Source organism: Lytechinus pictus, chromosome 5, assembly GCF_037042905.1.
Source record: "Lytechinus pictus isolate F3 Inbred chromosome 5, Lp3.0, whole genome shotgun sequence".
Classification (NCBI taxonomy): Eukaryota; Metazoa; Echinodermata; class Echinoidea; order Temnopleuroida; family Toxopneustidae; genus Lytechinus; species Lytechinus pictus.
This window is the reverse complement of record NC_087249.1, coordinates 29869274-29881468: the sequence shown is the minus strand read 5'-3', so window position 1 is coordinate 29881468 and position 12195 is coordinate 29869274. Positions and strand designations below refer to the sequence as shown.

Sequence of the window (12195 nt, the reverse complement as noted above, 5' to 3'; positions counted from 1 at the left end):
TTTGTTCTCACATGGTAATGAACAATATAGTCAATAGGGCATTTCATCAATCACTTTGCAAACGCTTTCCTATACCGCAGACGGGACCGCAGAGAATCTTTTGTGAAAAGCCCGTCATAAAAAAATCGGTGAATCAAAACAGCAGTGTCGCATGGACTCTGGACAAACGGCGTCGTGCTGTCCCAGATAGAGTGGCGGACCGTGACCCGAAGGAGACAAAATAATGATTGGAGGGGCACTGTATTCTTTGTGAACAATGATGTGCCCCTCCAATGCTTTGTCTCCTCCGGGTCACGGTCCGCAACTGGGACACCCAGTCCACCAACCTTCGACAATAACCTCTTATCTGTCCATTGTGATTTGACGGGCAATTTCGATAGATTTTGAACGTTGCAGAAAGCGTCTGCCAATACGCTATTATTCGTTTCTTCATAATTATGACGATGAGGATGAAAACAGTCAAAGATGATATTCTTATATTGGTAACGATGACGACAAATAGCGGATGATGGTGTTGATGGTAATGCTCGATGATAATGAAAGTGATTGTGGTGGTGGCAGTATATGGTGATGAAGATGGGTATGTGGTGTAGATTGTGAAGAAGACAGCATAGTGATGGTGATGATGATGATACACTGCAAAAACACCGGTGCTTTAACACCAGCCCGGAATCTATATAATGTCCACACCAGAGAAGTGTTTAACTACACCAGTTTGGTTTCGGTCTAACACCAGATAGGTGTTTATACAATAATTAGTATTAAAACAGCATGGGTTTGATTCCAAACTGGTGTTGTTTCAATACTTATCTGGTGTGGACATACATAGATTCCGGGCTGGTGTTAAGTCAAGACCGGAGTTTTTGCAGTGTAATGATAGCTGGATTTATTAAGCGCCTTTTGCCTGAGGATACAAAAGTGCTGCTATTATTACCCCGGCTTTAGCTCGAGTTACCATCACCGGCGCTCAGTGCATGCAAGGAATTACTCCTGCCGGGTAATTCACCTCACCTGGGTTGAGTGCAGCACAGTGTGGATAAATTTCTTGCTGAAGGAAAACACGCCCGATGGCTAGGATTCGTACCCACGACCCTCTGTTTCAAAGGCGAGAGTCAGAACCGCTAGACCACGACGCACCCACATGGTGATGATGATGATTATGATGGTGATGATCATGAATATGATATGATAGTCGTAGGGATGAGGATGTGGCAAAGATGATGGGTGTCGGTGAAGATTATGATGGTGGGGATGGTGATTGTGGTGGTGGTGATGATGATGATGATGATAATAATAATATTCCGCATTTATATAGTGCTTAACACATCGGAACGACGCGTCGCGACGTCTCTAAGCGCTTTTCAGGGTTGGGCGGTAAATACCGGTAGCGGTAATTATCGGTGGTAAATACCGGTAAATACCGTCCGGTAAATAAGATGGGCGTCCGGTAAATATGTAAGAAACGGGAAATATGATTTATAATTCTTGTTTTTTTCAATAATTTTAGTTGTTTTTAACCTCAACAAATGAAAATAGTGCACTTTCCAATCACGTGTGTCCTGAGATAAGGTGTGCTCCTTGCTGAAACAGAATCACTAATCTAGTGGACTACATGTATGGATCTAAAAGCACATGGTTTTAGAAGCACATGGCATTTGTTCATATGCTAATACACGTTTATGCTCATTAATACATGTACATGTAGGTATTCATGAATATGGTAATTATTGACTGACTTAATGAAGAACATATCTAAATTAGATGTATATTTGGGATCTTTTTAGTATTTTATTGTATTTTTTCCAGCATTTCATGATAACAGACATAGATAACACCCAAACACAAACATAAACACACACATAAACAAACACATACACACACATACACACACTCTCACACAAATGGTACTCACCAGAGCAACCATACTTACCACCTTTGTTTTTATGTTCAAAATTTGACAATCCCTATAGAAAAGTGAGTGGAAAATTATATTTCCCGGTATTTCCCGGTGAAAAGTGGTAAATACCGGAAAAAAGCGGTAAATACCGGTAAATACCGCTTACTTCCCAGCGTCCGGGAAATAAGCCTCCGAAGCGGGAAATATGCCAACCCTGGCGCTTTTACCCCGGTCAACGGATCCTTGCATGCCCGCACACAATGTGTGCACCTTTTCTACTCCTTGGGGAGCATTTCACCATGAGATTATCATCTGCGTGAAATAATTGTGTTTTTTTTTTGGTAGTAATTACGCAATCTTGATTCAGCATAATCATGATTTGAATCATGATTCTAGGGTAAGTGGCGCATAAACGCACGCTATACGTTGAGCAAAGCCAGAGATCGAGGTCAACAGGATTACTTCTTTTTTCAACGTGACATTGTTTGCAATGGCCAATTGTGTCGAACGCCGACGAATAGTCGGCTGATACCACTCTATTAGCCCCCCCCCCCCCCCATTAACCACTCTTTGCTTTCAAAAAATAAAGCACAATCCAGGCGAGTAGAGGGTTCCATGAAAAAAAAATTATCATTTTTTTTTTCAATTCAATTCATCTATTTGACATCCTTTAAAAACATATGTACAAGTATACAACAACAAAGGAGTAAAAGAATTTAAATCACAGTATAAGCGATAAAAAATGGTAAAAATATAAAAGAAATGAAAATAAAATGTAGCGGATGTAGGAAGTCAGAAAGGCCATTGACCTGTCAAAGCCGATTCCCTTGATTACTACATTATGGTACGATTAAAAACACAAATAAAATAGTGGCCAAAAAACAAACAAACAAACAAAACAGACACGAACATATCGAAATCAACCCCCCCCCCCCTTAGATAGACAGTTGGAATTATTAACTATAAGTAGACAGTTGGTTTTGTTTCAATCTACGTTTCAATGATGAGAATGTAGCAGATAATTTTAATGTATCGGGTAAATTATTCCACAAGTTTGGTCCTTTATAACGAATTGTAGATTTAGAAAGCGTATATAACGAAAGAACGGTATATATAATTTGTTTGAATTTCTCGTTACATAATTATTTATACTGCTATTAAATATAAAATAAGTTTTAAAACAAGATGGAAAAGTAGAATTTAAATTGAAATATTTGTACATAAATAAAATAATTTGCGTTTCATAAAGTTCATTTAGCTTTAAAAGTTTTAGCTTAAAAAATAAAATATGTGTATGAGCTCTAAAAAAGGGATTTGTTATTACCCTTATTGCACGTTTTTGAATCACATATATCCTTTGGAATAAATATGATGCACAGCCACCCCAGATAATCAGACAATAGTTCAAATGTGGCAAGATCAAGGTATTATATATATTTACAAGGATGCGTAATGGTAATTTTTTTTTACTCTGTTCATTACTCCAATTACTCTAGAAATCTTTTTACAAATGTAATCTATATATTTTCATGTCATATTTTTATCAAGAATTACTCCTAAGAATTTTACTTGATTAACCTGCATTATTACTTTATTGGCAATTGTTATTCGTATTGCACTGTTATCAATATGTTTATTGTGTGTTTTAAAAATAACATAATTTGTTTTTTCGAAATTAATAAAAAGTTTATTGACAAGAAACCATCGTTGAATTTTGGCTATTTCAGTATTTAATATAAAATTCATATTAAAAGGATCATTACCAGATAAAAATATTGTTGTGTCGTCAGCAAAGAGAATAAATGATAAAATACTGCTAACACTTGGCAAGTCATTTATATACAATAAAATAATAATGGGCCTAGATTAGATCCCTGAGGTACACCAATTTGTATATTGCTATATGCTGATGAATTATTGCCAATGCTCACATATTGCTTACGATTTAATAAATAACTTTTCAATAATAACAATGGAGTCCCTCTAATTCCATAAAAATACAATTTATGGAATAAAATATTAAAATCAATACAATCAAAAGCTTTTGATAGATCTAAAAATATACTGATTAAAAATTCATTGCACTCAAAAGCCTGAGATATGCTATCAACAAATTTTAAAAGTGCATGGCAAGTAGTATGGTTTTTGTCTCACCTGCATAGCAGAGTGAGACTATAGGCGCCGCTTTTCCGACGGCGGCGGCGACGGCGGCGGCGGCGGCGACGGCGACGGTGGCGGCGACGGCGGCGGCGGCGTCAACACCAAATCTTAACCTGAGGTTAAGTTTTTGAAATGACAGCATAACTTAGAAAGTATATGGACCTAGTTCATGAAACTTGGCCATAAGGTTAATCAAGTATTACTGAACATCCTGCCTGAGTTTCATGTCACATGACCAAGGTCAAAGGTCATTTAGGGTCAATGAACTTAGACCATGTTGGGGGAATCAACATCAAAATCTTAACCTAAGGTTAAGTTTTTGAAATGTCATCATAACTTAGAAAATATATGGACCTAGTTCATGAAACTTATACATAAGGTTAATCAAGTATCACTGAACATCCTGCTTGAGTTTCACATCACATGACCAAGGTCAAAGGTCATTTAGGGTCAATGAACTTTGGCCGAATTGGGGGTATCTGTTGAATTACCATCATAACTTTGAAAGTTTATGGATCTGATTCATGAAACTTGGACATAATAGTAATCAAGTATTACTGAACATCCTGTGCAAGTTTCAGGTCACATGATCAAGGTCAAAGGTCATTTAGGGTCAATGAACTTTGGCCAAATTGGGGTATTTGTTGAATTACAGCCATAAATTTGAAAGTGTGTTGGTCTAGTTCATAAAACTTGGACATAATAGTAATCAAGTATCACTGAACATCCTGTGCGAGTTTCAGGTCACATGATCAAGGTCAAAGGTCATGTAAGGTCAAAGAACTTTGGCCACGTTGGGGGTATTTGTTGAATTGCCATCATATCTCTATAAGTGTATTGGTCTAGTTCATAAAACGTGGAAATAAGAGTAACCAAGTATCACTGAACATCTTGTGCGAGTTATAGTAGTTTTCAAAATCAGCACTGCTGCTATATTGAATCGCGTGATGCAGGTGAGACGGCCAGAGGCATTCCACTTGTTTCTAAAACCAAATTGCTTTTCGAATAAAATGTTATTATTTTCAATAAAAACAATCAACTTATTATATATATTTTTTTCAAAGATCTTACTGAAAATTGATAATGCTGATATAGGTCTATAATTATTTAGTACTCTTTTAGCAAAAAACTCTTTCGTCTTTTTTGGACCAGTGTATTGGAATTCACTGCCCAATGACTTTAAAGAATCACCAAGCATTAACATTTTCAAGCGCAAACTTAAAAAGATGCTAATTTGTCAATACTCCACACCAACAAGTCAAGCTAATATATAACTGTAACTAAACGTATTTACAACTATCATTTAATTATCAACAAATTTGTCAAATATACAGTGCGTCCCAAAAAAAACTATACACTTTTGAAATGGCTGCCAAATAAAAAATATAGCACTTTGGGGGAAAAGACTTATAGATATGGAAAGCCAATAAAGTCAACTTTCAGATGACACCAAAAAGTTGGAAAACTATTCATGCTCGAGCGAGCACTGCCCACTGAAACAAAGGGTATGAAAATTAGGGTGGGCCGGAATTAGCCTTCCAATTTCTCTCAGGTTTTTTGTTTGGTACATGCAAAGTTGAGGGTTATTTGGTGAATTAAAGATCAGTTGTGATCAGTTTATTGTTTGTGAAAATTTAATGGGTTATTAAATTGAAATTTAAAGCATGAGTGATCATGAATTGCAATTTTTAGTGCAGCATTTTGTCTTTATCATGTGGCTCTCAACAATGTGTTCATGACAGTCAGGAGAAGAGGGGGTAATATGACTTAGGTAGGTGAAGTACGTTGATGGGATAAAGGTCAACAGAACATTTAGCAACCCCTCTCTCCATCTCAACCCCCCCCCCCTCCCCCCCCCCCCGCTTCTCTCCTGAGAGACTAAGCTCGGCTAGGCTGGGCAGGAATTAGCCTTACAGTTTTTTTTAGTGGTTAGTCCTTTGGAACTTGCTAAGCTAAATTAATGAGTGAGAAAAGTTTTGGTTTCTTAGGCAAATTTCATGAGTTACTAAATTGCATGAGTTACTAAATTGAAATTTAATCATGAGTGAACAGCAATTGTAATTTTAGTGTAGCATATTCATCTTGTGGACCTCAGAAGTGTGTTCGTGAGAGTCAGAGTAATGTGATGGTACCTGTTACAAGCAAGAGGGCGAGATATGCTAAGACTTGGTTAAAAGGGCATTCCTCTTCTTTTTGTCCTTTACAAATTACAAATTAAAAGTCATATGTACCCTCCCCTCTCCACCACCATTTCCCAGCCCCCCCCCCTCTCTCTCTCTCTGTCTCACTTCCTGCATGGATTGTAGCGTATTCAAAACTTATAACTGCCAAGTGACCGGTGGCTGATGGTCAGTTTTGTTATTGAATGATTACCAAGAAATTTAATGATTATGATGATTAATGAAATAATTTATTGAAAAAAAATGAATGTTTGATTGATCACATTGCACATTGAATGAGTTGATTTACTGATAAATTGTTGATTAAATAATTGATAGGAAAAAGTTGATGCCCCAATTCAGAATTAATCATTAAATCAACATTCTGCTCTGGACTTCACGCGTACATGGCAATAGCCATTAGTCTCTCAAGAGTAGGGGAGGGCGGGAAAGAGGGAGGGGGCAGGGGCTGAATGTTCTGTTGAGCCTTATTCCATCAACCTACTTCTCCCACTTAAGTCCTATCTCACCCCCTATTCTCCCGACTCCCATGAACACATTGCTGAAATCCACATGATAAAGTTGAAATACTGCCCAAAAAGTGTAATAAGTGTTCACTCATGCATTAAAGTTCAATTTAATGATTTGAAAAATTTGCTTATGCAACCAAAACTGGTCACGGTTAATCATTAATTTATCACAACGCCCTTAACTTTGCAAGATCGAGAGGATTTGCTGCCTCTCAAAAACTGACATAAATTGGAAGGCTAATTCCAGCCCACCCTAATTTTCATACCCTTTGTTTCAGTGGGCAGTGCTCGCTCAAGCCTGAATAGTTTTCCAACTTTTTGGTGTCATTTGAAAGTTGACTTTATTGGCTTTCCATATATGTAAGTCTTTTTCCCCAAAGTGCTACATTTTTTATTTGGCAGCCATTTCAAAAGTGTATAGTTTTTTTTGGGACGCACTGTATATTCTAAATAATGTCACTACAGTGTTCTATGACCTGTGCACCTGTCATGTTCCTCTTTTTATTTTCAGTTTTATTTGCACCACCCTTTTCTCCCCTCTCTTTCCTTTGCCTCCCTTTTCCACTCTTATAATTTCTATTAAAAATTTTATCATCATTATCGTTATCACTCCAATTATTCAAATTACTTTCCACTTTTTGTTGTCGCTTATACGCTCTATTTTGGTATTTTGTAGATTATGTATTTTATTTTTGTTTTCCACCCGTCTCTTGTATATAGGTTATGTTAATTAGTATTGGAACTATGTTTAGGGACTTGCCTTATTTACAAGCTCTGCTTTTCTTGGCAAGTCCCTCCGTTCAGATAATTTTATCTTCAATATTTGTTATGAAATGTTATAGAACTGTATGTATTATTTTGAACATGTATTTACACTTTACTTTGATTATATCTTTTGTTTGAACGGAAATAAATGAATAAATCTAAATCTAGTGAAGAGGTATTACCACTTTTAAAAACCGGAGTTACTCGGGCGATTTTGAGTGCATCAGGAAATATACCACGTTCTATGGCCAAATTAATGATATTACAAAGAGAAGTCAAGACTATATGAATATATTTCTTTGGGGTGAATGTAATCATACCCTGGACCTTTACTTACATCAAGTTTCAGGACAACGTTTAAACTATCCCTCTCCGTAGCAGGATGTAAAAACAACGACTTTTCAAAATGACCAGTCATACACTCTCTAAATGAATTTTCTGTGCTATTATACTGTTGATGTTTTCTCTTAGCTTCACACCTACTGAAGTGAAATGGTCATTGAACTCATTGACTATTTCCTGTTGATCAGTTATTGTACTACCATTTATTTCTAACTCTCTTACAATTGTTTTCGATATATTTCTGTTTAAAGTCTGGTTTATAACATTCCATGTCCCTTTCATATTACCTTGTAGTTTCGCAAATTTCGTGTGAAAATACTCGCGTTTCTTTTCTCTTATCAAGTTACCGAGATCATTACGGCACCTTTTAAAGGCGTTTTCACATGTATCAGATTTACTCTTCAGGTATTTTTGGTACAAAGCATGTTTTCGTTTACTTAGGTTTATGCTATATTTCGTTATCCATGGTTTCCTTTTTGTGTTTACTTTCTTTTTCTTTATCCTTGCACTAAAATATCGATTATAAACATACAGCTTCAGAAAACAATCATACCTTATGTTTACATTGTCAATTGCGTTCAAAACATCCCAATTTACTTTGCTTAGTTCACTACAAAATAGGTTTATATTTTCATCACTGTAATCTATTTTTTTAATTTCAAAATCTTTTTCCTTATTAAAGTTATTATGTTCCAGTACAATAAATGGTGTCAAATGATCACTAACGTCCGTAATTACAATATCACTTTGAATAACTTTTTCAGGAAAGTTATGAAATGTATTATTGACAGTCGTCGCACTAGTGTTGGTAATTCTTGTTGGGTTATGAATAAAAGGTAAGTATGAGAAAGTAACGAAGCTATTGAAAAAATCTGCTGTGTCAATGTTTTCATTTCTTTTGAGAAAATCGACATTTTTTATATTATGCATTCTTTATTTTCTCCTGCAATCTTACTCATACTTCCACTAATATCGTTTAAAGCATCTTCAATTTTTCGATTTGGCGGACGATACATCACAGCTACATTATAATTCTTAATCTTATTTGGAATTTCAATGAACAGGCTTTCGATATTTTCAGTAAATGTGACCAAGTCTGGGCGTTTAATATATTTCATGTTATCATTTATATACATGCCTACGCCTCCTCCTTTTTTGTTATTATGTGTATGTATAACCTGGAATCATACGTTCATGTTCTTCCTCATTATTGAGCCATGTTTCACAAGTACCAATAAATGACAATTTCTGACCAATTTCATCAAGACAATTAGTGAATGTCTCAAAATTACACTTTAAACTACGGCAATTGAAATTTGCCAAAATCAGATTTTTCTCACCATGTAATTTCAAGACATTTCCGAATTCCGTAGGGGTATAATATTTATTATTTATCAAATTTTCTAAGTACCCATCATTTTCATCAAAACTAGTTTTAGATTCTTGTTCATTTCTTAAAGGCCTACATAAGAAACAATCGTTAGAAGTTAAAGGAGAATGAAACCCTTGAAACTAGCTGAATCCATATTAAAGAGAAAAATCAAAGAAACATATTGGTGAAAGTTTGAGGAAGATTGAATGAATAATAAGAAAGTTATGAGCATTTGAATATTGAGATCACTAGTGCCATGTAGATCCTCCCATCGACAATGCGACCAAGATCTGTGATATCACACACGTACAACTCCCTCATTACTTTAGTACTTATTTCACTTATATTCTCACTTTTATAGAGTCTATCACAAGGTTAGGTGTTTTCTTTATGAGATGACAAGTACAGAGGTTTCACAACATTATATCATTGATGAATCGTTTGTCATATGATTAGAATGAGCAAAAAGAGATGTTTTGGGGTATATTTTCAGTGTCCGAATGGGAGAGTTGTACGTGTGTGACATCACAGATCTTTGTCGCATTGCCAATGGGAGGATCTCCATAGCATTAGTGATCTCGACATTCAAATGCTCATAACTCTTTTATTGCTAGTCCTATTTTACTCAAAATTTTGTTGATCTTATTCTTTGATTTTTCTGCTTTCACAAAAGCTAACTTGCTCCAAGAGTTTCATTCTCCTTTAAGTTACATTGCCTGCTACATAATACACAGTTACAGTTAGAAGACATTTGGCATTTCTGATGGAAAATATACAAAAAGGCAAAAAAAAAATATATATAACAAAAAAAATATATATATAACAAAGAAAAATATCAAAGTCTGGAATATTCTGTTCAAGTCAACAACTTCCAGAGTTAATTGCATTTCATCTGTCATATCAAATCTCTATTTTGATCTAGTAGATGATGAGAGTTTCTTCGATCGCTTCCTCTAGTGATCTAACAAGTTTCTTGACAGTTTTGCCATTTGATGCAGGTAACGCCACAAAGATTCGACCGAGCTGTGACCTTTGTTGACTGTCGTCAACTATTCATTTATTTAAATAATTTATTTAATTGTTAATGTTTATTTATCTATTTATTTTTAACATCATGAACGTCATATGTTGGCCTTCATCCAGGATTTTCCAAAGGGGAGGGGCAATTTTTTGGAGGAAAATTTTGACAAGCAAAAAAAAAAATGTTTTCAACCACAAATTAAGGATATTTCGTACGTATTCCCAAAAAAAATTGACAAGCCCCCCCCCCCAAAAAAAAGGTCTTTAATTTCAAAAGAGGGGGGCACACCTCTGTTTTAATGGCATTTTTACAAAACAAATTTTAATTTTGCTTCTCACGGGCCGGCTGTGCCCCCCCCCCCCCCCCTCCTCCCTAGATCCGCCAGTGGCTTCATGACCGTATGCCTGGACCGGCTGGTGGGTCCTTTGACCAGTTTATTTCCGTGCCTTTTGACCGCTTTTGACTCGTGGCGCTGGCGCCAACTTCAAATCAACAATTCGACGATGAGCGTGCGCGCTCGCGGCGTCGATGCACCTGTTCGTTCGTATGATCGCGCTCGCACAAATCGTAGACGAAGCTAAGAGTTGCTCTTGTCCCACACAGACGTGATATACGGTAGCTGTGTTCGCAGCGCCGAGTTTTCAACTTTAAACCAAGTCAAGTTTTACCCATTTTCATCCTGAAAAAGTTCCGGTAGGTGCTGAATGATAGTGCCATTGGCACTGCCAGTGTCCAAAAGCAGGCTACACCCATCCCGACACCGGTCCGCCCCCGCGCGGCCGTAGGCCTAATCTCTGGTCTTGTTTGTCGTCTTTTACTCTTTGACTTTGTTGTTGGCCACTTGGTGATTTCGCTGAGGAAGACACTTGGCGTGTGTGTGTGTGTGTGTATTTGAGTTTTGTCAGACGTGGATCAATCAGATATGATTATTTACGTCTGGGACCGACCTTTAACGTCACCATCCGAAAGACGTGACCGGGGCTCGAACCTCGAACCTCTGCATCAATTTGTAACTTCCCACATAGCTTGGATTACAGGCGCACGCCACAACGCCCAGTCGACTTGCTGTCATTTAGCCTAGGATTGAGGAGAGGTAATTTATTTGACTGACAATTTTGATTGGGGCAAATAAGCGGAAAATTAAAAATCAAGTTGATAGGTGACAAATTTTGAACAATACCCGGACTGGGCTGGGGAACAATAATATCGGACAAACAATAAATAAAGTCATGAATTTTTAAAAGTTGTAAAAATTGGTAATCACTAGTCTATACCCATGCCATGGAGAGTTCAAATTTGCCGCATTTGTGATGCCACAGTTGTAATGTAAGGCAAGGGGTGGTATTCTGATTTAGCGCTCAATTAATGATTAGCATTTTGGTATTCTGAAAAGTCACTTTAAAGCGACCTTTCATTGACAAATCATGGGGAAATCTAGACAGCTGGCAGCCGTCTGTTTCGAGGAGTTTTTTAACATTTTTTTTTTTTTTTTTCTCCTCGTACACAGACGGCTCGCTAGCGTGCAGCCACCATTAGGGGACTTGCAATGCAAAATCCCCCCGTCGGGGCTCTTCAATTTTTGTCTTTAATGAATAAAATTTTTGAAAATTAACATGACCAAAATGCAAATTAATATTCCCTCTTGGCATTAATTGCCAAAAAACAGAGAAAAATCAAGTTAAAAGGAACAAAAACAGTGACTTACCTCAGCTGTCGTGCAAATTCACTTCCCCGTTTTATCCGATCTTAAGTACATAAACATATGGCCATTGAGCCCCCTGTACAGATCGCGCTAGAACTTCGGTCTCTGTATTTGGTGAGTGAAGCCAACGGAGTTCAACTGAACAACCAACATAACAGAGACCGAAGCTTTTGGTCTAGGGGAAATCAAGACAAATCTCAGAACAGAGAAGGGATTCAACTTCAAGTCTTTCACTCGGATGCATGCC

The 12195-nt window shown here is 36.8% G+C and overlaps 1 protein-coding gene across 2 annotated transcripts in view; it reads left to right on the top strand.

The window, feature by feature from the left end:
* The first annotated feature begins 10799 nt into the window (after positions 1–10799).
* LOC129262140 (focadhesin-like) overlaps positions 10800–12195 on the top strand; it is a 55329-nt gene continuing 53933 nt past the window's right edge. Inside the window, exon 1 of one of the 2 annotated variants that reach the window (XM_064100211.1) lies at positions 10800–10939. The gene's annotated coding sequence lies outside the window, so the exon portion shown is untranslated. Of the gene's footprint in view, positions 11340–12195 lie in introns of both variants that reach the window. The other variant, XM_064100210.1, reaches the window with a different exon arrangement.